The sequence below is a fragment of the Canis lupus genome, chromosome 33 (assembly GCF_048164855.1).
Source record: "Canis lupus baileyi chromosome 33, mCanLup2.hap1, whole genome shotgun sequence".
Lineage (NCBI taxonomy): Eukaryota > Metazoa > Chordata > Mammalia > Carnivora > Canidae > Canis > Canis lupus.
The window spans coordinates 21,059,973-21,086,908 of NC_132870.1; the positions used below are offsets into that span (position 1 = coordinate 21,059,973).

General features: G+C 38.1%; 1 pseudogene; it reads right to left on the bottom strand.

The window, feature by feature from the left end:
- Nucleotides 1–3,872: 3,872 nt before the first annotated feature.
- LOC140623639 (small ribosomal subunit protein eS4, X isoform-like) lies at nucleotides 3,873–4,738 on the bottom strand (annotated as a pseudogene).
- Nucleotides 4,739–26,936: the final 22,198 nt, after the last annotated feature.

Here is a 26,936-nt window from a genome sequence, read left to right on the forward strand (position 1 = left end):
GGAGCCCAACATAACACACTAAGAACCTTTCTTTGCCCAAAATGGGACTGTGCTCCTGCTGAAGCACACCATGAACCTTCAGCCCCACTACTTGAACTTGTGGCTATTTCCTAAATACTTGAAACAGGTGATTCTTTCCGCTTGTGGTAATCTAGAGAGAAACACTCAGTTCAAGGACTGCTTCCCATCCATCTCTAGCACCTGGCACAGTTCTGGCAGAATTCCTGACCTCAACCCTGACCAACCAGATCCTTCTCAACCTTTCCTAGAAATCATTAGAAAAAGACCCCAAACCCAGTAGAAAAATAGGCATAGGGTATTAATAAAAACAGCCCAATAAAATGGAAATAGGGACATGAAACTTAAGAGATGCTCATCCTCACTCATAATAAGTGAAATATGAATTAAAACTACAATGGGATGCTATTTTCAATCAAACTCAAAAGCATCTTGTTTCCTTCTATATCCCAAACAGCACCCAGCATAGTCATTTGCCTATAGTACACATTCCATAAAAATTGGCTGAACAGAATTGTTCTCTTTCCTTTCCCTTTCCTTTCTGAACAATTTAGTCCAAAAATCATTATGAAGGACCGTGAAAGGTAGGTGTTTGGGGAAGGTGTGAAGAGATGTGGTGGCTCAGAGCAGGGTGTCAGAGAATGAGCAGGGTGAGATCAATTATGTAAATATACTATGTATGATGGGAGGCAAGTTTCTCACTCTCAGAGTTACAAATATGGAAAGAGAGAAAATCATAATGAAGCCTATATTGTTGGATTACAATCGAAGATATTAACGTGGTTAATACCTTAGTTTTCAATATATGTAAGATAAACAAATATAATTGTAAATGTGTATGTATATGTAAATTTCCCTGAAAGGGCCTGGGACTAGCAACTCCCCAATGGAAATGACCACATGTAACACACAGGTCTTCATTCTAAATATCATTCTCCACTGGGAGCACTTGGGTGGCTCAGTTGGTTAAGTATCCAATTCTTGATTTTGGCTCAGGTCGTGAGATCAAGCCCTGTGTGTCAGACTCTGTGCTCAGTGCAGAGTCTGCTTGAGATGATTTCTCTCCCTCTCCCCCTCTTCCCACTTGTGTATGCACAATAAATTAATTAGACTAAACATATGGGGCAGCCCGGCGGCTCAGCAGTTTAGTGCCGCCTTGGGCCGAGGGCGTGATCCTGGAGACTAGGGATCGAGTCCCACGTCCAGCTCCCTGCATAGAGCCTGCTTCTCTCTCTGCCTGTATCTCTGCCCCTCTCTCTCTCTCTCTCTCATGAAAAAATAAATAAAATATTTTTAAATAAATAAATTAATTAATTAAATATATGTCTATTTAATTTAATTAATTAAATTAATTAATAACACTGTATCTATATAGTTATCCACTAAAGGAATCAGGGGTACTTGGAAAAATAGCTTATCCCAGAGCTCAGACAGAAAAAGTAAATGATGAGCCTGAAACATCTTGTTCAGCCCTAAATAAGGAAGTGCTCAAAAAAAAAAAAAAAAAAAAAAAAGATGGACAGTCAAAAGGAAACAGAAGTCAGTTTGAAGAGGCTCCCACTGGCTAAATCTGAGAGAGCATTGAAATAAATGATGAGAGTAATGATTAAAACACATGAAACAGAGAAATCCATTATATAAATATATAAATATTTAGATAGATAAATGGAAAAAGTGAAGGTCTGATGAACAGTAGAATATTCACGAAATCCCTAAGTACTGCCCCTCAAAATATTCACTAATTACTAAGGAAAGCACAGTAAATTTACACTGGAGAAGGCTAGCAAACACCTTTGTAATCAGGTGATCCAAGTTAACATCACTGGTAATGAAGCAGAGTCAAACATCTGTGCCAACGGACTACAACGAGCCACGGTACCACTTCCATGATAGCCCTGCCAAAGAAACATAATCAAAACCTACTCATGGGGAGGCATCAGACAGATCCAAATTGGAGGATATTCTATAAAATGGTCTATGATCTTCAAAATTCTCAAAGTTATAATGGTCAAGGAAAGATTTAAAAACTGTTCCAGATTAGAGGCAACTAAAGAGAAATGAAAACTAATGTGGCCAGGAAGCCTTAGAGGTGGAGGAATGAAGCCACAAGTAAAGGAAAGCTGGCAGCCACCAGATGGAGGAAACAAGGAATGGATTGTCCCCTAATGCCTCCAGAGGAAACATGACACCTTCATTTAGCCTTAGTGAAACTGGTTTGTGCCTGTTGGCCTCAAGAACGAGAAAAGATTTCTGTTTTTTTTTTTTAATTTTTTTTTTATTTATTTATGATAGTCACAGAGAGAGAGAGAGGCAGAGATATAGGCAGAGGGAGAAGCAGGCTCCATGCACCGGGAGCCCGATGTGGGATTCGATCCCGGGTCTCCAGGATCGCGCCCTGGGCCAAAGGCAGGCGCCAAAGCGCTGCGCCACCCAGGGATCCCAAAGATTTCTGTTGTTTTAAACAGCTCATGGTGGGGCACCTGGGTGATGCAGTCTGTTAAGCGTCTGACTCTTGGTTTCCACTCAGGTCATGATCACAGGGTCATGACATCAAGCCCCCTGGGGGCTCAGCACTCAGCATGGAGCCTGCTTAAACCTTTCTCTCTCTCTCCCTCTGCCCCTTCCCCTCCACATGCTTGCTCTCTCTCTCTCTCTCTCTCTCAAATAAATAAATCTTTAAAAAATAAATAAGTAAAACTAAACAGCCCATGGTAATCCCTTAAAACAACCACTGGAAACTAATATGGCATCAATCTCTAATACTTAGTGGCTTGCAAAGAAATAGATGGTTCTTTACCTGCCTACTTTTCATCACCGATGATTGGAGAAAGACTAGGGATATTCAACATTGCCCATACCATCCTGCTCAAAGATCCAAGCAAAATCACAGCTCTGACACACTATTAACATGGCTTCATCTTCAAAACGAGGGTTAACAATAAAATACTTTATATTCCTGAAGAGGTAGATGTCCTTGCTAATAATAAGGATTGTACTCTCTTCACCCACAGCTCTAAATGGTTTTATACAGCTTTATTAGATTTATTTTCCAATGGTAACATGCCACAGGGGCATCACTTGATCTAACAATTCAGCAATAGCAGGAGGTAATAGTATTCTCTAGAGAAGCAAAAGCAACAGAATGTAAAGATTGAGATTGAGAGCGACAGGGAAAGGGAGAGAGAGGGAGAGAGAGAGAGAGAGAGACTGAGATTTATTTTAAGAAATTGACTCACATGATTTGGAGGCTTGGCAAGTCCAAAATCTGCAGGGTAAGCCAGCAGTCTGGAGACTCTGGAATCCAAAAGCAGGAGCTGGAAGAATTCTTTCTTCCTTGGGGAAGTGAGCCTTTTTTTCTATTAAGACCTAAGCTCTCCTGATTTAAATGTTATTCTCACTAAAAGATACCTTCACAGAAACATCCAGAAAAATATTTAACCAAATATCTGAGTCCCGGGCAGCCTGGGTGGCTCGGCGGTTTAGCGCCGACTTCAGCCCAGGGCATGATCCTGGAGTTCTGGGATAGTGTCCCGCTTCGGGCTCCCTGCATGGAGCCTGCTTCTCCCTCTGCCTGTGTCTCTGCCTCTCTCTGTCTCTGTGTCTCTTATGAATAAATAAATCTTTTTAAAAAAATTTGAGTCCCATGATCTAGCCAAGGTGACACATTAACTCTCACAGAGGGAAAAAAGAACCTCTATCATTGTTCTGGAATCATGTGTAGAATAAGAGCTCATCTCTTTGGATTTAAGATCATTCACTTTGGTCTCATGTCATTCAGTGATGCATATACTTTTTTTTCATGCTATATTATCTTTCAGTATAAAGACTTCCAAACACATCACATAGAGACCATCTTACCCACTGTTCTGTTTGGCCACTAGTCTCTTGTCTCTTTCTTCAGTGATGGTGAAATGGATACCCTTTCCACGGGGAAGAGTAATCCATGGTTTGTTGCCTTTGCCAATAACAAAAATGTTGGAGAGCCAGGTGGCAAAGCTGTTGCCATTGGCATCTTTCACGTGAACTACATCAAAAGAACCAGGATGTCTCTCTCTGTTGGTGATCACACCAATTTTTCCCAGGTTAGCATCCCCAGTTGTCATACACAGATTACTAGTGTCAAACTTGATGAAATTAGGAATCTTTCCAGAGTCCAAATCAATCTGAATGGTGTCATTCACCTTGATAAGGGAATCAAGATAGCAGATGGTGAAAGCATCATGGGTCACCAGATGAGGGATTTCTTTTGTCCCCACAAAAAACTTTCTCACTTTGCACAACTTATACTTGGTGTCCTCAGGTATAACCCAATGAACAGCAAAGTGACCCTTGGTGTCATAGATCAAATGGAAATTCTTCCCAGTCTTGTCAAAGCTGGTGACATCCATAAAACCAGCAGAGTAGGTTATATCAGTTTGGACCTTGCCATCAATCTTAATAAAACCCTGCATACAGATCTTCTTTATTTATCTCCTATTAGGGCATACTTAAGTCCGTTCCTTAGGAAAATGATGAGAAGGAGATATTCTCTCTACTTACGGGGACCAATGGATGGACAAGGGGCAAACACATCAGTCAGTTTATCCAGCATCCAATGCTTTGGAGCTTCCACATGCTTCAGATGCTTCTTAGGACCATGAGTCATGGCTGTGCTAGTCATGAAGAGCCAGCGATGCATATACTTTCATCTCATGGCTGTTTTGTTGTTGTTGTTGTTTTTAGACCTGGTTTTCATTTTTAGGAAGAGAAGCAACAGCATCAAAATTTAGGCTCTTTTTGCCATAGTGACTAATGCATTTTGTAACTACCTCATTTGTATAAAGGTATGTGGGAAAGCTTCTTCCTAGGCATTCATGAAGGAAGAAATTTTAGACTCATCTGCTCATATAGACCTGAATCAAGAAAGGCTACTCTCAGGGGACGCCTGGGTGGCTCAGCGGTTGCACACCTGTCTTCGGCTCAGGTCGTGATCCTGGGATCCAGGGTCGAGTCGCACATTGGGCCCGCTTCTGTGAGGGGCTTACTTCTCCCTCTGCCTATGTCTCTGCCTCTCTCTCTCTCTCTCTCTCTCTCTGTCTGTGTGTGTGTGTGTGTCTGTTTCTCATGAATAGTAAATAAATCTTAAAAAATAAAAAAATAAAAAAAAAAAAAAAAGCTACTCTCAGGACCAGATCTTAAGGGAACTATAAAGAAACCTAAGATGTGAAGATGTTTTCACCTACAAGTTTTCAACTGATTTTACTTGGGACAGTCTAATCCATTCACTATAGAAAAGAAAGATCAGAGTTCAGCTGTGGCAGAAATAACCACAAGCTACTCATTCTGTTTCAGAACATGATGCTGTTTCTCCTGCCAGGGACAGAAATGACACTCATATCTTGGATCCCACTTCTAATCATGTGGGCATGGGCAGGAAAACGAAAGTCGGTCCTTGATAGGGCTGAGAAATGTCTTTGCCCTCATGGTTTCCTATTTCTCTGGTTTCTCAGAAGTATCAGCTGGGCAAGGATATGAATCTTCAGCAAGAGAATCAGGGGAATAGTGAATTGAGCCGGCCAATAATCATAATAATGATTAATTAAATATCTATTTTGTACCAGATGCTGTTCTGGGTACCAGGGAGATAAGAGGCAAGACATGGCTCCTACTCCTCAGTCTAGTGGGAGCAACAGGTGAGAGCTACATGGAAAGAGTTGACAAACACAAAGGAGTGCATGACTGTCTGAGGGTCAAGAGGGGTTTCGTAGAAAGGGTGAACTTTGGCCTTCACCTTGGAAGATACTTTAGGACCTAGTAGGAGGAGTAACAGAAAACAGAGGATTTCAGAAACTTGGAGTGAGTTTATTTATTTATTTATTTATTTATTTATTTATTTATTTATTTTTAAGATTTTATTTATTTATTCATGAAAGACAGAGAGAGAGAGAGAGAGAGAGAGGCAGAGACACAGGCAGAAGGAGAAGCAGGCTCCATGCAGGGAGCCTGACATGGGACTCGATCCCTGGTCTCCAGGATCACACCCCGGGCCAGAGGCAGCACTAAACTGCTGAGCCACCCCGGCTGCCCGGAGTTTATTTTTATTTACTCTTTTTAGTATTGAAGTACTGAATGTTCACTTAGAAAATATGCACTGTGCCAAAAAATTATAGAGAAGTAAAAAAAACAATGACTCCAAAAAATGACCCATAACTCTGATAGCTAGAGGCAATACAATACCACTAATTATTTTGTCTTAATTCCTTATTTTCTTTTTCTTGGTATTTCAATATAAAATTGTGTTTATACTATATTTATAATTTTGTATATTGTTCATTCCCAAAACAGTCTATCACTAAAAAACTTGTTAAATTAGTATTTGATAGCTTCTTAAAATCCTACTAGATTTACCTTAATATATGTAAGCATTAATCTGTTGTGGATTTTTTGCTCCTAATTTTCATTCATTTAAAGGATGTCTTTATGTATAAATTGTGTCATATTTTAGAAGTGGAAATCCTGGATTAAAGTATATGAACATTATTAATGCTCTTGATAACTGGTTATATTGTTTTCTAGAAAGGTTGCTGTAATTTAAATTATTATGAGCAAAATATAAAAATGACTTTCTTACTAAATTCCTGTCAATATTGCATAGAATTTTTAAAATGGATTTCAGCATACATTCAGTAAACTGCACTAATTTCAAATGTATAGCTCAATAGAATAGTATCATTTTTCAATATTTGATAATTTAATAGGAAAAATATATTTCTTTTAATTCTAGCAAATTGTTTTATTATGCTTATTAGACTCTTGAATTTGCTCTTTTGTGACTGATGGTTCATGTTATTTATCTGTTGAGGTCTGAGTGACTTTTAAAAATCTGGATTTTCAAAATAAATAAATAAATAAATAAATAAATAAATAAATAAATAAATAAATATCTGGATTTTCTATTTATATTTGCTGTAGATATTTTTCTCTGCTGTTTTTTTCCATTTTCTCTGTGAGGTTTTTTGACAAAGCTTTTATTGTTTCTATTGTTTGTCTGGCCAACTTTTTCAATCTTTTCCTTTGTAGTTTCTTTCAAAGAGAATTAAAAATATTTTTAGATTTCTTTGAGGCTTCTTTGACTCATGGGTTATTTAGAACTGTGTTGTTTAAAATTCAAATATTTGGGGGATTATCCAGCTATCCTTACATTACTTATTTCTAGTTTATTTTCATTGTTATCAGGGAATATTATTTGTAAGATTTTTGTACTTCTAAATTTATTAAAGTGTGTCTTATGATTGGGATCCCTGGGTGGCGCAGCGGTTTGGCACCTGCCTTTGGCCCAGGGCGCGATCCTCGAGACCCGGGATCAAATCCCACATCGGGCTCCTGGTGCATGGAGCCTGCTTCTCCCTCTGCCTATGTCTCTGCCTCTCTCTCTCTGCATGACTATCATAAGTAAAAAAAAAAAAAAAAAAAAAAAAAAAAAAAAAAAAAATGTGTCTTATGATCGAGAACATGGTCTATCTTGGCGAATAATCCCTGTAAGATTGAAAAGAATATGCATTCTGCTGATATTGGATGAAGTATTCTATTTGTCCATTAAATCTAGTTGATTGATAGCTCTGCTTAGGTTATCTATATCCTTAATGATTTACTGCTTTCTTGATATATCAGTTACTAATGAAGGGGCGATGAAGTCTTCAACTGTAATAGTGGATTTGTCTATTGCTCTTTTTATTCTATCAGTTTTTACTCCTGTGTTTTAATGCTCATTGTTAGGTGCATATATGTGTAGGGTTGTTATGTCCTCTTGAAACCGTTTATCATGTATATAATGCCCCATTTTATTTCTGATAACCTTTCTTGCTCAAAAGTTGGCTTTGCCTGAAATGAATGTAGATATGCTCCAGCTTTCTTTGATTAATGTTAGCATGGTGTATCTTTCTCCATCCTTTACTTATAATATGTCTGAGTATTTACATGTAAAATAGGTTTCTTATACTTAGATCTTATTTTTTTAATCCACACTGACCATTTCTGTCTTTAAATGGTATATATAGACCATTTGCATTCAGACTTTCAAAGTAATAACCCAGTAGGGTTCCTGAAGATAAAGACCACCAGAATATGGGGACTTCCCCCAGACTGTGGTGCCCAGGATTTTCCCTACTCATATTAGCCCACAACTCAGGCTCTGGAAATTCATTCAAAATTACCATTTAAATCTTTGAATGCCTGGATGGCTCGGTCAGTTAAGTGCCTGACTTTGGCTCAGGTCATGATCCCAGGGTCCTGGGCTCGAGCCCCACATCATCCATGCTTAGTGGGAAATCTGTTTCTCCTTCCTCTGCCCCTCCTCCACCCCTGTGCATGCTCACACGCTCTCTCTCTCTTTCTCTCAGATAAATAAATAAAATCTTTAAAAAAATAAATGTACAATTATCTGTTGTTAAAAAAATAAAATGGAATAAAATAAATGTACAATTCTTAATTGACCAATGTCAATGGAAATTTGGGCAAGGAGGTTGTGACCTCACACATCTAAAAGACCATTTGTTTTCAAATAAACAAACATGGCATAAGCATTCTGTCTAAAAAGTGTCCCTTTAAAATGGATTTGTTTCTATGGACACTAGGAGCATGGCTCCACTTTACACCTATGGGAGATCTCACAGAGCCAAGTTCTGGGAGCAGAGAGCCAAGAAGTGACTTGAAAGGCAGAGTGGCTAAAGAAAGAGTAGCATTTCCTTTAGCCTCTACGGTATGCATCTGGGGAAAGCAGCTAGTAGCTCTAAGACCTTCTCAGAAAACAGCAAACTAAGCATAAATTTTATATCTTACACCCAAAGCACTCTCCCTTTATCCTGCTTGTGGCTTTGTCTGTATCTATTTCAAGCTACTCAGTTTACGAATCTGGCCAATGACACCATGTCATTATGCCATAAAAGAATTTCACAGTTCCTGTGTATACCTCCTACCCTCTGACTGTGGCAAGTGAATAAAGTTTCCAGTCCAGTTTAAAGCACAGTAAAAATCTGGGCAGCTCTGAGAGGTCACTGAACAACCTTTCACAGCTCACCAATAGCACTACTAAATGCATTGCTAATTCTATTCCACAAAATTCAAGCTACCACAAAACAATAGTAAAAACAAAATAAAACAAAAAACAAACCAATAGTAAAAACCAAAATATAAAATAAATATCCATGAGTCTATACAAATATAGATAGATGGATGAGAGGTAGATAGATGAGAGAGAGAGAGAGAGAGAGAGAAGAAGAGACAAATCTTATGCACAGAGGAATTCCAAATAATTTATGTAGATATTCTGCTCTCAAGAGGTGGCCATAACTCCTTACTCCTTAGATGTGGGCTATGCCTAGTGACTCCATTGCAAAGACTATAGTATGGAAAAGGGAGAGGAAAGAAACTGTACAAACACCGACTCAGCCAGGTGACCAAAGTTAATTAATATTAACAATGATAAGTCATGTCATAGTATATGATGAAAATGGCACCTCTGTGGCCTTACTTCTTAAGACAGATTACCCCAATCTAATCATGAGAAAAACATCAGAAAATCCCAATAGAACATTCTCTGAAACACTTGACCAGTGTTTCTCAAAACTGTGGAGGTCACCAAAAACAAGAAACATCTGAGAAACTGCCACAGACAAGAGAACCATGAGACATGACAACTAAATGCAATGTGGTATCCTGGATGGGATCCCAGAATAGAAAAAGGACATTAGATAAAAACTAAGGAAATCTGAATAAAATATAAATTTTAGTCAACAATAATGCATCAATATTGGTTCACTGATTGTAACAAATGTATCATCCTAATGTAAGATGTTAATAAGGAAAACTAGGTACAGATTATATGTGAATTCTCTGTACTTCATAATTTTTCTGTAAATCTAAAATTGTCCTTAAAAATTTTATTTTAAAAAGACACAATATATAAAGTTAAAAAAAAAACAGTTTAAAAATGGGCTAAGATCTGAAAGACATTTAGCCAAAAGAAATCTCCAAATGACCGATAAGTACATGAAAATATGTTCAACACCATTTGTCTATAGGGAAGTGCAAATTTAAACCCCCCACCAGGATGACTGTATAATCAAAAAAGATAGACAATAACGAGTGTTGAAAAGGATGCAAAGGAAATGAAACCCTCATATATTGCTGGTAAAATTAAAACCCCTCTGCATTTTCAGAAAACAGTTTGGCAGCTCCTCAAAAAGGTAAACATAGAGCTACCATATGAACCAGTAATTCCATTCCTGGTTTTATATAGCCAAGAGAATTTAAACCGTATGTTCATATAAAAACTAGTATGTGAACGTTCATAGCAATATTACTCATAGTAGCTGAAAAGTGGAAAAACCCAAATATCCACCAGTTGATGAATGGGTAAACAAAATGTTGTATATCAATGTAGTGGAATATTAGCTATAAAAAGGAATGAAATTTTTTTTTGTAAATTCCAGGGTGGTTAACATGCAGTATTCTATTGGTTTAAGGTATACAGTATAGTGATTCAACAGTTCCATATATTGCTAGTGCTTATCATGATATGTACACTCTTAATCCCGATCCCCTATTTCACCCATCCTCTCCAGCCACCTCCCCCTCTGGTAACCATCTGTTTATTCTCAGGTTTGAGTTTGAGTTTATTTTTTGGCTTGCCTCTTTTTTTCTTCTTTTTTCTTAAATTTCACATATGAGTGAAATCATGTGCTATTTGTCTTTATCTGACTTATTTCACTTAGCATTATACCTTTTAGGTCCATCCATGTTGTTGCAAATGACAAAATTTCATTCTTTTTTATGGCTGAATAATATTCAATTTTATACATATACCACTTTTTCTTTATTTATCTAAGGATGGACATGTGGGCTGCCTCTATAATTTAGCTATTGTAAATAATGCTGCTATAAATATAGAACTACATACATCATTTTGAATTAGTGCTTTGTGTTCTTTGGGTGAACAGTGGAATTACTGGATTATATGGTAATTCTATTTTTAATTTTTTTAGGAACTTCCATACTGTTTTCCACTGTAGTTGCACCAGTTTGCATTCCCACCGACAGTGCACAAGGGTTCCTTTTTCTCTCCATCCTCACCAACACTTGTTTCTTATGGTTTTGGTTATAGCTATTCTAATAGGTGTGAGGTGGAATCTCATTGTGGTTTTGATTTGCATTTAAAAGAATGAAATATTAATATATGCTAATATATGAGTGAATCTTGAAAACATTATGCTAAGTGAAAGAATCCAGACAGAAAAGACTATATACTGCATGATTCCATTTCTATGAAATGTCCAGAACAGACAAATCCATAGAGACAGAAAACAGATTAGTGGTTTCCAGAGGTTGGGGGAGTGGGATATGGGGAATGGCTACTGGTGGAGACAGAGCTTTTTTGGAGGGTGATGAAATTTTTCTGAATTAAATAGTGGCAAAATTTTGTGAATATAAGAAAATATACTAAAATTTAAAGAGTTATACATTTAAAAATCACTAAACTAAGAAAGATAAGATTCAAGCTGTACTACCAACTTTCCTCACCATTTTCCTCCAAAGAAAGGAGAAGGAAACATGACACATATGCTATTTATAAAGAAACTAAGGCACCAAGTGGACAACCAAGCTGCTATCATCTTGATCAGAAATTATTGGGCACCTACTTTAGGTAGGACATGTATGAACCATGTCCTTACAGAAGGTAATGCAGGAAAAAGAACATTCTCTCCTTTCATCGAGTGGTGGTTCCAGGATTAACACAGAGGTCATTTCTATTAAAATAAACAACTAATGGAAGCTCAGTTGACTTTGGCCACTTATTTAGAAAGCTGCAGGCTTATTACGATTTCTTGTATCAGAATTAGCTGTTAATGCAGCTGAAAACATTAGGTCTACTCTGTGCTTACCATGTGAATAGCTACATAGCATAGCCTACACTTCCATGGTCAAATAGAATAAAATTCCAGAAGTCAGACTTGAGCAAAAACACTTATTAGTGATGATTTTTTTGTTTGTCCAGGTCAAACAACCAATGCTTCAGCATGTTTTGTTTTTTTTTAAAACTAGGGAAAGAAGAGAAGCTACCTCCTTTCCCACTCCTGAGGAAAACAATATTAGAAAAGAAGAACATAAGTATGGTTTGAATCTTACTTTTCTTATTTTATTGATTTTTAAGTATACGACTTAGTAGATGTTATATATTCACAAAGTTGTACCCCTAGTTCCAGAAAATTTCATTACCCCAAAAAGAAACCCTATAGCAGTCATTAAAACAATGAAGAAAATACACATGGCATCAGCATGAAGAGTCCCTCACAGCACAGTGAGAGACTAATGTGTTGGACCTGCATTCATAGGTGCTGGTGGGGAGAGAGCCCCACCTGAGGCACCCATGTTCTTGAGGAGAAGGCAACAGCCATGTGTAAGTTGTATCAATGACTCAATCAAATCAAGTGCTTGCCTAATTTGCTTTCCCTGTATTTATTTTTTTTCTTCTCTCCTGCTCTCTTCCCATCTCTGCAATTTCTCCTCCTTCGCCATGACCATCTCTCCCACCATAACCTCTTTCCTTTCCTCTCTTTTTCATGCTCTGAAATACTGAGACCTCACTGACTCTCCTCCTCCCCATTTCCATCCCCTTCCCTGGGCCCTTTGTCCTCTGTTCTTCTCTCAAAATGTCAATGTTTTATGTACATGCGCTCGTGTGTGTGTGTGTGTGTGTGTGTGTGTGTGTGTGTGTGTGTAAAAAGAAAGGCAGAAGTAATTGTTAGTCTGTATGACTCTCTGGTTGACCAAGAACAACAGAAGCTACAAATTTCTTTTAAATATTAGTCCCCTCCTCTCCTTAAAAAAAAAAAAAAAAAAAAAAAAAGCAGAGGTGCTTCGAGTGAATGAGGAAAGACATGTAAGGAGTTACTGAAGTATTCAGTACCAGAAAAGGAAAATCTCCTTTATCTATATTATGGTTCAAAGCAGAGTTATTCCCTGTGACTGAAGATCAGTTATTCTGTATTTCCCATAGCTAAGCTGATTTTTAAGAGGATGATTTTTTTTTTTTTTTAAGATTCATAGATTGAATCTCTGATTAAGCCCAGGGACACCTCAATCAGTTGAACATCTGCCTTCGGCTCAGGTCATGATCCCGGGGTCCTGGGATTGAGTCCCATATCAGGGTCCTGCTCAGTGGGGAGCCTGCTTCTCCCTCTGCTTCTGTGGCTCCCTCTGCTTGTGCACTTGCACGTGCTCTCTTTATATACCAAATAAATAAATAAAATCTAAAAAAATTTAAAAAAATAAAACATAATCTCTGATGAAACATTTAAAAACACAAAGAAAAACCACAAATGAATATACTATATATGCTGACTTTCAAAAAGAAAAGTCATCTATGCTTTTCAAAAGGTGACAACCTGCACTTGGGCGCACAACACTGCACTTAACTGGGAAACTCTCCTGCTCCACGTCCTCTCCATGCCTCCAATGAGCCAAAGCCCTCAAAGGTGTGAGTGCGTGGACTGCTGAGGACACCCTAACACTCCTGCCCTTCCAAATGTGGTCAGCAACACAAGCTAAGTTCTTGTGTTTTCTTAACTCAAAAGTATACTGTTGAGCAAAAAAGAGATTAGATTCAGAAGGAAAATTAGAAATGACCAACGCTGCAAAAGCAAGACAGGAGTGCTTTGAGATCCGCAGAAAGGTGGACCAGTAGCCCTCTGTGAGCTCTCTGTGAGGGAAGGGCTCAGCTTCTAAAACAATGTAACTAACTGTTCAGCTTTAAAATGCTACAAAAATTTTAAACACCCTGTATCTCCAAGCACATTCATGTATCTTGTAAGGTGAACAACAGCAATAATAATAATAATAATAATAATAATAATAATAATAATAATAGAAGAAGAAAGAAAGAAAGAGAGAGAGAGAGAAAGAAAGAAAAAGAAAGAAAGAAAGAAAGAAAGAAAGAAAGAAAGAAAGAAAGAAAGAAAGAAAGAAAGAAAAGAAAGCTGAACATAGCTGGAAAGAAATTACCCAACGTGATGAGGGGCATTGCTTTAAATTGATGATCACAAAACTCAGGAAGGCCCCCAGCATGCACAGGAAATCCTGTTTCACTCTTCCTGTTTATTTGGTCTCCCAGTTTCCTCTACAGCTGCTCCACACTTTCTCCTCTCTTCTTAAATTTCCAGCTCCTTGACCTTTCTCACTTTCACTGATAAACTTGCTTATTATTTCACTGAGAAAACAGCTGCAATCAAAAATAACTTTCTCAACAACTCTCAAAAAAACCCACCAACGTACCTTCCCCTAGATGCATGCATTCTGCCTTCCTTCTAATTTCAGTGGAGGAACCAATTCTTAGTGCAAGTGACAGGATATATAACACTTATGAAGGTTCTGAAAAAAAGATTTAGACAGTGGGGGAGGGTTTAGAGTCAAATTAGTGGAACACATATTAGAAAACTAATTCCAGGGCCAAATTCTCCACTTGTAGATTGGATCCCAACTCCTGCATTCTGCAAGAACTTGCACAGCAAAAGAAAAGTAACCACGGTTTACTGCCTGGCTCATCTATGAGTAGGGTTTACATAGTCATAATAAAGTAAACCCTGAATATTGATCTAACCAAAATTTTAAAATTATGTATCATTTAATAACTTCCCACCATGGAAGATGGAAATTTAGCTTCCATTTCTCTCCCACATCCTCTCTGATAAAAATAAGCTTTAAAAAAAGCAATCATCTCTATTTTGTCATTTCTTTCTCACTGCCATGTCTCTATCACTGAAACTGCAAAGACAAGATGACCAATGACTTCTTTGTCACCATGTCAATGACCAATTCTAAGTCCTCATCTGATTCATATAGGCGGCAACACCTGCACAGTTGATCCTTTCCATACTTCCTGAAACACTTTCACTTGACTTTTACTTTCTTTCTTTAAAAAAATATTTTATTTATTTATTTGAAAGAGAGCACAAGTGCAGGGAGGGCTAGATGGAGAGAGACAAGCAGACTCCCCATTGAGCAGGGAACCCAACTCTGGGTTCAGTCCCAGGACCCTAAGACCATGAGCTGAGCCAAAGGCAGATGCTTCACCAACTGAGCCAGCCAGGTGCCCCATCACTTGACTTTTACTTTTGACTTTGACTTTTAGGATGTCACATTCCCCTGGCTTCCCTCATACCTGGTGGGGGATGGCAGATCCAGCAGTCAGTTAAATTCAAGGCACTGTAACAATTTAGAAGAGCCACATCAGAGCATTTTTTGATCACTTTCTTTCATGAAGAAGGCTCCAGGAGTGATTAGGGGACTGTGGAGATCATTAATGCCTTTCCCTCCTCTATATCACTAGGATCTAGAATGTTTCCTCCCCAGATTCTGGAATTGTTGCTCTCTCTCTCTCTATTGCTACTAAATCTGTGTCTCAATCCAGGAGCTATTACTTCATCTTTTTTCCAAAATGGCCTACTTGCACAGACATTTTGTCTGGGAAGGTCAGAGGCAAGATGGACAGGGGCATTTCAAAATAAAATTTACAGAGACCTATTATGTCCTCTACTCTGGCCCACATAGAGACCCAGTGAACTGTGTGCTCAACTAAGTGGTCATTATCTTATAATCTAAGACTTTGTCAACTCAAAGTGCCTGATTTAGAATTAAATTTATATCCTTTATGCCTCGTTTTGGCTGGACAGCTACTTAGAGAGTATACAACCGGACTGGTTCAGTGTTGCTGTTAGGGGAAATAAAGGTGCATCATGCCTAGACACAATCAAGATAAAATCCCAATAAATCTACACAACCTATCCCCCCTGCTCTCCACCCAGGAAGACGTTAAGAGGACGTGGTTCCTTTCTGGATATAGCTGAATTTAGTGACCAAACTGTCTTGATAATGTGTGCAGATCAGAAAGAGGTAAGATCAGAAATATTTTTGCGGTACCTAGGTGGTTCACTAGGTTAAGTGTACAACTCAATTTCAGCTCGAGTTGTGATCTCACCGTTGTAAGATCAAGCTCCCCCCGAGTCAGGCTACTCATGGAGCCTGTTTAAGATTCTCTCTGCGGGGAGGCCGGGTGGCTCAGCGGTGGAGCGCCTGCCTTGGGCCCAGGGCGTGATCCTGGAGACCCGGGATTGAGTCCTGCATCGAGTCCTGCGTTGGGCTCCCTGCAGGGAGCTTGCTTCTCCCTCTGCCTGTGTCTCTGCCTCTCTCTGTGTCTCTCATGGATAAATAAAAAATAAAATAAAATCTTTAAGAAAAAAAAAAAAAAAGATTCTCTCTGCCCCTCCCCAACCCTCTCCCTCTCTTAAAAAAAAAGAAATGTTTTTGAGTAGACGTTTTTTCAGAAGGGCATTACAATACTTACCAATAGTAGATGCCTGTGGGCAGTAGACAACAGGAAAGATCCATTGTTAAATGGCTTTTGTGATAAAAGGTGCAGTATTATCAGACTGCAAATGATCCAGGAGACTAAATACATAATACAGGTTAATTTCCAGGGCCACAAGACTGGACAGTAAATGAACTTTTCTCCAGAGAAAGACACCATCTCTATCTTCCAAGGCTATTCACTACAACAACTTGAAAAGAGTATCTGGACAGAGGTTGACAGTGCCTCTGCTTGCAAGATGGGCAGAAATTTGAGATACCCATCTCTCCCAATAGGTAGTTAAGTAAAAAGTTAACACCAGAAGCAATAACAATTATACACACACACATACACACATACATACATACACATATACATATATATTAACTAACTAGAAGATATAATTGAAGAAATTAATGGATTAATGATTTAAATTATATCACCAGAAAATGAAATAAATTAATATTAATGAGCCTGTGAATAAGACACACCAAGAACAAAATAGCATTTATATTGTTTTCCAGCCAAGGTTCACAACCTGAATCTAACCATGAGAAAACATCAGACAAAACTAAACCATAAAACAACTGACCTGTACTCTTTCAAAAATGTCATGTTTCTCATGAAAGACAAAGACTGAGGAACTGTTCATTAAAGGAGAGTGAAGAGTCATGATAGCCAAAGCAATATATGATTGCAGATTGGATTCTGTCCCAGGAGAAAAAATTTCTACAAAGGATGTTATTGGGACACTTGACAGTTAGAGTATGGACTGCAGATTAGATAATAGTTTTATATCAATGCTAAATTTCTTGAGTTTGATCACTATATTGTTTTTATATAATAGAACATCTTTGTAGGAAATACATGCTGAAGCGTATAATAAATGCAATGTTCTCCCAAATGGTTCAGAAAAAAATATATATCTATAGTGAGAGAGAATGATAAAGTAAATGTGGCAAAATGTTAAAAATTAGTGAATCTGGGTAAAGGTAATATGGAAACTCTTTGTTGTTTTTTGCAACTTTTCTATGACTGAATTTTTTCTGAATAAAAACAAACACAAATTTTAAAAATTTAAAATAAATATTTGGGAATTAACATTAGAAAAATATTCATAATCTCTGTAAATAAACTTTAAAACTCCACAAAAGGAGTCTTCTTTTTTTTTTCAAGATTTATTTGATTATTCATGAGAGACAGAGAGAGAGACAGAGACATACGCAGAGGGAAAAGTAGGATTCCCGCAGGGAGCCTGATGCAGAACTCAATCCCGAATCCCAGGATCATGCCCTGAGCCAAAGTCAGATGCTAAACTGATGAGCCACCAGGTGTCCCTACAAAAGGAGTCTTGAATAACTGAAAAAACATATAATAGAAAGAAATACTTTCATTAAGATGTCAGTTCTCCTTAAATAAGTGTAAAAACTTAATGTGCTCTCAAGACAGAAACAGCGGAAATAGTCAAAAATCATTTTGTAAATACCATATTGTATATTAAAGTGTATTATAAAGGCACAGTTGAGTACTGTATGTGGCCAGGAAGACCACTCAGTGGACTAGTTACAAAGACCAGAAATGCATCCAAATATACATGCAAATTTCTGACCCAGCAATTCTAATTGTCGGATTTTGTCAACTAAGTAATATTTGCATATATGCAAAATAACATGTACAAAGTCATTCATTATAGCATACTAGTAATAGCAAAAGATTAGAAATAGCCTCAATGTCCACTAATAAGGGTCTGATTAAATAAATCATGATCCTTCTACGCAGTGGAATTCTATGCATCCATTAAGAAAAATGAGGATCTTCTCTGTGTAACAAATAACTTCCTAGACACAAAGCAGTATCTATTTAACATACTACTACTAGTTTTTTTTGTTGTTTTTTTGTTTTTTTTTTTAAAGAAGAGGAGGAGAGAATTTCCATGTGTCTATATCTCTGGAAGAGTATATTGTGGCTGATGGGAAACAAAGAATGCCAACTGGAATTCAAAATATTATCTTTGTTATTGATAAAGCTCATATCAAGAACACAAAAGCAGTTTGCCCATTTGAACTGGGCCTCTGCAAGCCTCCCCCTGTGCATTTTCCAAGACAGAGTTGTAGAGTAAAAGGTCTGTTGCTGAAGTCATCTTGGCTCCCAAAATGAAAGAGGAGAAGGAAAGGACTGAGCTCCACACACCATTTTTTCTCCCAAACTCATGTAACTCACTCCATACTGAGGGAAGAAGAAAGGGATAGGGCCAAGGCCTAGCAAGTTAGGGGAAAAAACTCTTTGTGTAAACCTTGTGGGTGAGCAAGAAGTGTTCCTTCCATCTGGGCCTGAACAAAGAAGATAAGAAATGGATAATTGCTGGCATCTAGAAACAGGTGCTAGATGATGGAGGGACATGAATTGAAGGAGACATACACTGGGTTCCCTACTGTATTTTAACATTTTAAACTATGGTATTATATTCCTCAGGGGGGAGGCTGGGTGGCTCAGCAGTTGAGCATCTGCCTTCAGCTCAGGGCATGATCCCAGAATCCAGATTGAGTCCCACATCTGGTTCCCTGCGGGAAGCCTGCTTCTCCCTCTGCCTATGTCTCTGCCTCTGTGTGTGTGTGTGTGTGTGTGTGTGTGTGCGTCTCATGAATAAATAAATAAATCTTTCTTAAAAAAAAAAAAAAAAGAAAGGAAAAATATCTCCGTGTGATTCTGTGCAGGTAATTGAGAGCTGCAAAGAAGGGATAGAAGAAACAAGTCCAAAATTCTGCATCGTGTGCTTCACAACTGGTGAAGGGAATGGAATTTTACCTAATTAGATGTAGTTAGAAAATTTTTCCCCGTAGCAGTTAGACTACACAGAAAGGATGACTTCTCCAACCATCTTTCTGGACATTGTCCTTGAAATGAATTGTTTGCCCAGCAAGGATCCACATACAGGGTTCAAGAGGGCAGTTGTAGACTTGATGTGTGAGGAATCATGGGTCTAGAGGAATTATGCAATATGACCCAGAAACCGCTTCCCAGCACCTGAGGCTCACAGAGAGTGAACAAATAACCTTGTGGATTCTCTGGGTGAAGAGCTCATGTTGATTAATATCATAATGTTAAAGACTGCCTTTTCCCTGCTTCGAGGGACACCTCCTCACTTTGCAGGCTGGGTTGGGTCCCATGCAGCCATGTGAGCCCAGGCAAACACAAATGGACCTGTACTGGTCCCCAGTGTGTGCCCCTTCAGAGGGACCTCTTCTTGGCTTCTTGGTCACTGACCATATGGTGAAATGAAGATATGGTTTAGTAGCTCTCATTTTGACTCTGCTATTTGGGACCAGAGAGGTCTAGATTCTAAGACTAGTTCCATATACTAAAAAAATAATAATAAAATAAAATAAAAATACATAGAGCTTGTTTACTTTCTGTTAGTTTTCATACCCTTTTAAACTTCTGTTCCCACATTTCTGATAGACTCCGAAGTGTCAAACCAGGCATATTTTTAAAACAGTTACCATAAATAGGTCATGAGAGGCACCCAAGGAAAATGTCACCAACTCTCAGTGGCACTGTAAGTAATGTTTCAAAGAATAATTGACCCAAAATGCTTCGTTGCTGGGCAGGCAAAGATTGAGGCAACAGTGAAAGAAGCTTAACGTTCCAAATCACAAATGGGCATTTAGGACAACCATGGAACCCTGCCTTCCCTCCCATCCTCCTACTTCTCCCATGTAGAAATCAGGCATCTGAATTGCTTTGTTGTATTCGAAGGAGTGTCATGTAATTTCGATTCTGTGTTATCCAGTTACGATCAAGGAGGCAGGGGAATAAACTGTGTGTCATTAAGGAGAAAGGGAGAAAGAAAGCACCAGTAAGAGAAAGTATAAAAGAAATAAAGAGAGATGTTAAAACAAACACACAAACCCACCTCCTCTTTCAAACACTGCAGGATGGAAGTGGTGACAGTAAAGCACTGACGTGGGCGAGTCGCATATGGACCAGGACCTCAGCCTCTCCAGCAAGGAAGCTCCTCAGGCTCCACTGGAAACAGTAGCTGTTCCGTGGGCCAAAGGAAATTTTTAGTAAGGTTTTCCCTTCTCCATGTAAAACTGAGAAAAAGGGGAGCAGCACAGATAAATTTTTAGGAAACTAAAATTGAAATAACCCTTTTATTCTGATATTACATCCTTTCTAAATTTCTGGTGTTGAAATTTATTTATTTATTTATTTATTTATTTATTTATTTATTTACTTACTTTTGGGAGATAGTAGATGCTGGTGGCTTTTCTTATTTGTCTTTTGAGGGTTTTTTGCTAGTTCCTTTTAAATTTCCAATTTTGAAGTACATTGTTCAGGGTTTTATAAACTTGCCTGACTATACAATTTTTTTATTGAAAAGCACTTAACAAAAACTTTTTTCTATTAATTATTTTTTCTATTTTTCTATTAACAATATTTGCTAGTTGCTTTTATTTTGTCCCACTTGGCAAGACAAAAAAGGAAACTCCCCTGGCCAATTTTAGAAATATATATCTTACCAACCTATGAAATCCAATTAACATGGGGAACATTTGTCTAAATATCCCTGCCAAAGGGGTAACACAGGAAGTCAAATACAACGTCAGTAAAATGTGTTCAAAACAGGCATCATGGGACGCCTGGGTGGCTCAGAGGTTGAGCATCTGCCTTTGGCCCAGGGCATAATCCTGGAGTCCCTGGATCGAGTCCCACATCGGGCTCCCTGCATGGATCCTGCTTCTCTCTCTGCCTATGTCTTTGCCTCTGTCTCTCTGTGTGTTTCATGAATAAATAAATAAAACCTTAAAAAAAAACAGGTGTCACTATCAATTGTACTACAATAATTTAAAAAAAATTTTAGGAGTGCCTGGTGGCTCAGTCAGTTAAATGTCTGCCTTCAGCTCATGTCATGATCCCAAAGTCTGAGATTGAGGCCCTTGTCAGGCTACCTGCTCAGTGGGGGCCTATTTCTCCCTCTTCTCCCCACTTGTGCCCTCTACTGCTATCTCTGTCTCTCCCCCCCCATCTCTCTCTCTCAAGTAAATAAATAAAATCTTTTTAAAAATTTAAAGTTTCCATGATACAAAAAGAAAAAAACCCAGATATCTCAAAAATAACAGCAGGTTAGCAGATATAAAAATAATCCTTTCAAATTGCAAATAATGTGCAAACATGTCACTCCTCAAAAAATTAGACAAGAATAGTTAATGAAAAGTCTATTTGAGGGGCACCTGGGTGGCTCATTTGGTTAAGCATATGACTCTTGATTCTGGCTCAGGTTATGATTTCAGGGTCATGAGGCCGAGCTCTGCATGGGGCTCCATGCAGCACATGGAGCCTGCTTAAGATTCTCTCTTTCTCTTTCAAAAAAAAAAAAGAAAAAAGAAGAAAGAAAGAAAAGTCTATTTGTTACTTAAAAGTCTATTTGCTATTTTTTTATGCTGAAAATTTATTTTTTTTTCAAGTTTTTATTTAAACTCCAGTTAGTGGGGAGCACCTGAGCAGCTGAGTTGGTTGAGTGTCCAATTCTTGATTTTGGCTCAGGTCGTGATCTCAGGGTTGTAAGCTGGAGCCCCACTCAGGCTCCTCACTAGGTGTGGAGCCTGCTTAAGATTCTTTCTCTCCTTCTTCCTTTGCCCCTCCCCTCTCCAATTGTTCTTTCTCTCTCTCAAGATAATAATAACAAATAAGTAAATAAATTCCAGCTAGTTAACATACAGTGTAATATTAGTTTCAAGTGTAGAATTTAGTGATTCATCACTTACATGCAAACCCAATGCTCATCACAAGTGCCCTCCTTAATACCCATCACCCGTTGTACCCATCCCTCCTGCCCACCCCCCCTCCAGTAACCCTCCATTTGTTCTCTATACTTAAAAGTCTGTTTTCTGGTTTGCCTCTTTTCTTCCCCCATGTTCATCTATTTTGTTTCTTTTTTTTTTTTAAGATTTTATTTATTTATTCATGAGAATACACAGAGAGGAGAGAAAAGCAGAGACCCAGGCAGAGGGAGAAGCAGGCTCCATGCAGGGAGCCCAATGTGGGACTCGATCCCCAGTCTCCAGGATCAGGCCCTGGGTTGAAGGCGGCGCTAAACTGCTGAGCCACCGGGGCTGCCCTATTTTGTTTCTTGAATTCGACATATGAGTGAAATCATATGGTATTCATCTTTCTCTGACTTATTTGCTTTGCATAATACTATCTGGCTTCATCCGCATCATTGCAAATAGCAAGATTTCATTCTTTTTTTATGGCTGAGAAAAGTCTATTTGTTATTAAAGACTGCTGGCTTCCTAAATCTTTTTCTTGCTTTAATAGTTGGAATAATCACCTATTAAAAGGCAAAAATAGCAATTTTTCTTTTATTTAAACAATTTCAGTAAATAGAGCAAAATATTAATGCAGTTTAAAACTTTTCCTTCAAGGGGGGCAAGATGACAGAGAAGTAGTAGTTCTCAACTCACCTGGCCCCATAAAATTACCTAGATGATTTTCAAAACATCCTGAACACCTACAAATTCGACCTGAGATTTAAAGAGAGAACAATTGGAATGCTACAGAGAGAAAAGTTTTCGCTTCTAACAAGGTATGAAGACAAAAAAATAAATAAAAAAGAATACAGTGGGGGAAGGGAATCATGACTAGCAGGGCTAAAGCAGAGAGCAAGAGCCTCCACGGCAGGAAAGCCGAGCTCTGGAGAAGCAGGAACTTTATAGTTTACCCTGATGGAAAAGTGCTTAGCAGGGAAATCGGGCAGAATCACGGGAGGGGCAGGGAAGCCTCAAGATCCCTAGAGTCACTATAAGAGGAGGCTGTGCAGATCAGTGCACCCACACCTGCCCCCAGGAGCATCTAGGCCGGTGTGGATTGGGAGACTGCAGTTAGTTACTTGTGGGGAGTTGACTCCAGAACTAGAAATCTGGCTGCCACCATTTTTTTTCCTCTTTGTTTCACCTTGTGCCTGGGAGAGGCAGAGCCACTAGAGAACAAAGGCCTTGCAGGATAAACAGCTCATACTGAGCCCAGCACCTGGCATGGGGCAGGGCATCTCCACCCAGGCACAGATACCTGAGAATCAGCACAGCAGACCCTCCCCCAGAAGAACTGCTGGAAGTACAAGAGAAAAAAAGCAAGTTTACTGAACAAGGAACACTGAAAGCTCCAGGACTGAGGGAAAATAGTATATAGAACTAGAGGATCCTTTTTTTCTTTTTCCATTATGACTTTTTATATCAGACTAAAAATTTCCAATATTTTTTCTCTTTTCCAACCTTAAGTACAATATTTTACCAGCTCTTCATTCTTAAGTTTTTTCCTTTTATTTTCATATTTCTACATTACATGTCTTAGATATATTTTTCATTTCTGGATTCCCTTCAATGTATTCAAATTAATTTGGGGAGATATAAAAGATATCAGTATTTGGTTTTTTTCTGTTGTTTTTTCTGCCTCGTTTTGTTTTACAATGGTGGAAATTAGTATCTTCTAAAACATGACCAACGTACACACAGTAACAATGGAATACCATATTGGTTCATTCTGTGAGATTATATTCTCTCTTCCATCCCATTCTGTCTCCCTCTTTTATCTTGTTTATGGTTTGGTGGTCAATGTTGGGGCTTTATATAACTATTGCTGGTTTATATAAATTTGGGATTGATCATCTTCTAAAATACAGAACAAAATACACTCAGAACCAAGAGGATCACACTCTAGACCCCATCAGGTAGACTACATTCTCTCTCTACTACCACTTCCTCATCCCCACCATCCTCCCCACCCACCCACCCCTTTTTTTTTTTGCTTTTTCCTATTTTCTTTGCTGTTTTTTTGTTTCTTTTTTCTTCTTCTTTGTTTTTGGCTTCTAGCTTTTTATTTTTATTACTTTGTTTTAATATCTGTTTTTCACTTTAGTCTCCTTTTGTTTTATTATGTTCTGTTCTTTTTCTTTTATTTTCTGGTCTCTAAACTCTTCGGAATCATCTAGGGTGTATTTTACTTGGGTCATGGTTGATATTTTTGACTCAGCCCGCTCATACAGCCACTCTGCACTGGACAAAATGACTAGAAGGAAGAATTCACCACAAAAGAAAGAACCAGAAACAATACTCTCTGCCACAGAGTTATGGAATTTGGATTAAAATATGATATCAGAAATTCAATTCAGAAGTACAATTATAAACCTACTTGTGGTCTGGAAAAAAGCATAAAGGACTCTAGAGACTTTGTTCCTGCATAATTGAGACCTAATCAGGCCAAAATTAAAAATAGATTAAATGAGATGCAATCCAAACTGGGTGCTCTAACTGCTAGGGTTAATGAGGTGGAAGAGAGAGTGAGTGACATAAGACAAGTTGATGGTAAGGAAGGAAGCTGAGGAAAAAAGAGAAAAACAATTAAGAGCCCACAAGGAAAGGCTTAGAGAAATAAATGCTAGCTTGAGAAGGAAGAATATATGTCTAATTGGGATTCCAGAAGAGGTTGAGAGAGAGAGAGAGAGAGAGAACCACAAAGTATATTTGAACAAATTAAAGCTGAGAACTTCCCAAATCTGGAGAAGGAAATGGGCATTCAGATCCAAGATATAGAGAGGTTCCCCACCAAAAATCAATAAAAAACACTCAACACTTCGACATTTAATAGTGAAACTTGCAAATTTCAAAGATAAAGAGAAAATACTTATGGCAGTGAGAGACAAGAGATTCTTAACTCATATGGGGAAAAATATCAGATTAACAGCAGATCTCTCTACAGAGGCCTGGCAGGCCAGAAAAGGCTGGCAGGATATATTCAGGGTACTAAATGAGAAGAACATGCAGCCAAGAATACTTTATCCAGCAAGGCTCTCATTCAGAATAGAATGAGAGATAAAGAGATTCCAGGATAGGCAGAAACTGAAAGAATATCTGACCACTGAATCGGCTCTGCAAGAAATATTAAGGGGGACCCTGTAAAAGAAAAAGGAAGCCCAAAGAAACAATCCACAAAAACAGGCACTGAATAGGTAATACAATGACACTAAATTCATCTTTCACTAGTTACTCTGAATGTGAGTGGGCTAAATGATCCCATCAAAAGACACAGAGTATCAGACTGGATAAAAAAGCAAGACCCATCTCTTTGCTATCTACAAGAGACTTCTTTTAAACCTAAGGATACCTTCAGCCTGAAAATGAAGGGGTGGAGAACCATTTATCATTCAAATGGTCCACAAAAGAAAGCTGAGGTAGCAATCCTCATATCAGATCAATTAAAGTTTATACTGAAGACTGTAATAAGAGATGAAGAGGGACATTATATCATATTTAAAGGGTCTACCCAACAAGAAGACCTAACAATCATGAATATTTATTTTGATGGGGTCTTGTCGGTTTTGGAATCAAGGTAATGCTGGCCTCATAAAATGAGTTTGGAAGTATTTCCTCCCTTTCTATCCTGTGGAACAGCTTTAGTAGAATGGGTATTATTTCTTCTTTAAACTTTTGATAGAATTCCCCTGGAAAGCCATCTGGGTCTGGACTTTTGTGTCTTGGGAGGTTTTTGAAGACTGCTTCAATTTCCTCTCTGGTTACTGGCCTGTTGAGGTTTTCTATTTCTTCCTGTTCCAGTTTTGGTAATTTGGGAACTGCCAAGTATATCAATCAATTAATTACCAAAACAAAGAGATACTTAGATAATAATACACTAATAGTAGGAGACTTTATTCAACATGGCACATTCAGCAAATGACACATCTTCTAAACAGAACATCACCCCAGAAACAAGGGCCTTAAATAATACACTGGACCAAATAGATTTTACAGATACATAGAGAGCTTTCCATCTGAATGCAACTGAATACACATTCTTCCCAAGTGCATATGGAACTTTCTCCAGAATATACCACATATTGGGTCATATCAGGTCTCAACTGATACCAAAAGATTGGGACTGTCCCCTGCATATTTTCAGACCACAATGCTTTGAAACTAAAACTCAATCACAAGAAGAAATTTGGAAGAAACTCAAACACATGAAGGTTAAAGAGCATTCTACTAAAAGATGAATGGGTCAACCAGGAAATTAGAGAAGAATTAGAAAGATTCACAGAAACTAATGAAAGTGAAGATACAACCATTCAAAATCTTTGGGATACAGAAAAAGCAGTCCTAATGGAAATACATCACAATACAAGCCTCCCTCAAAAATTGGGAAAAAATCAAATACACAAGCTAACCTCTCACCTAAAGGAATTGGAGAAAGAACAGCAAGTAAAGCTAACACCAAGCAGAAGAAGAGAGATAATGAAATAGAGAACTCAATGAAATAGAGACCAGAAGAACTGTAGAACAGATCTACAAAACCAGGAGTTGGTTCTTTGAAAGAATAAATAAGATAGATAAACCATTATCCATCCTTATTAATAAAAAAAGAGAAAAGACTCAAATTAATAAAATCATGAATGAAAGAGGAGAGATCACAACCAATACCAAGGAAATACAAACGATTTTAAAAACGTATTATGAGCAACTATATGTCAACAAATTAGGCAATCTAG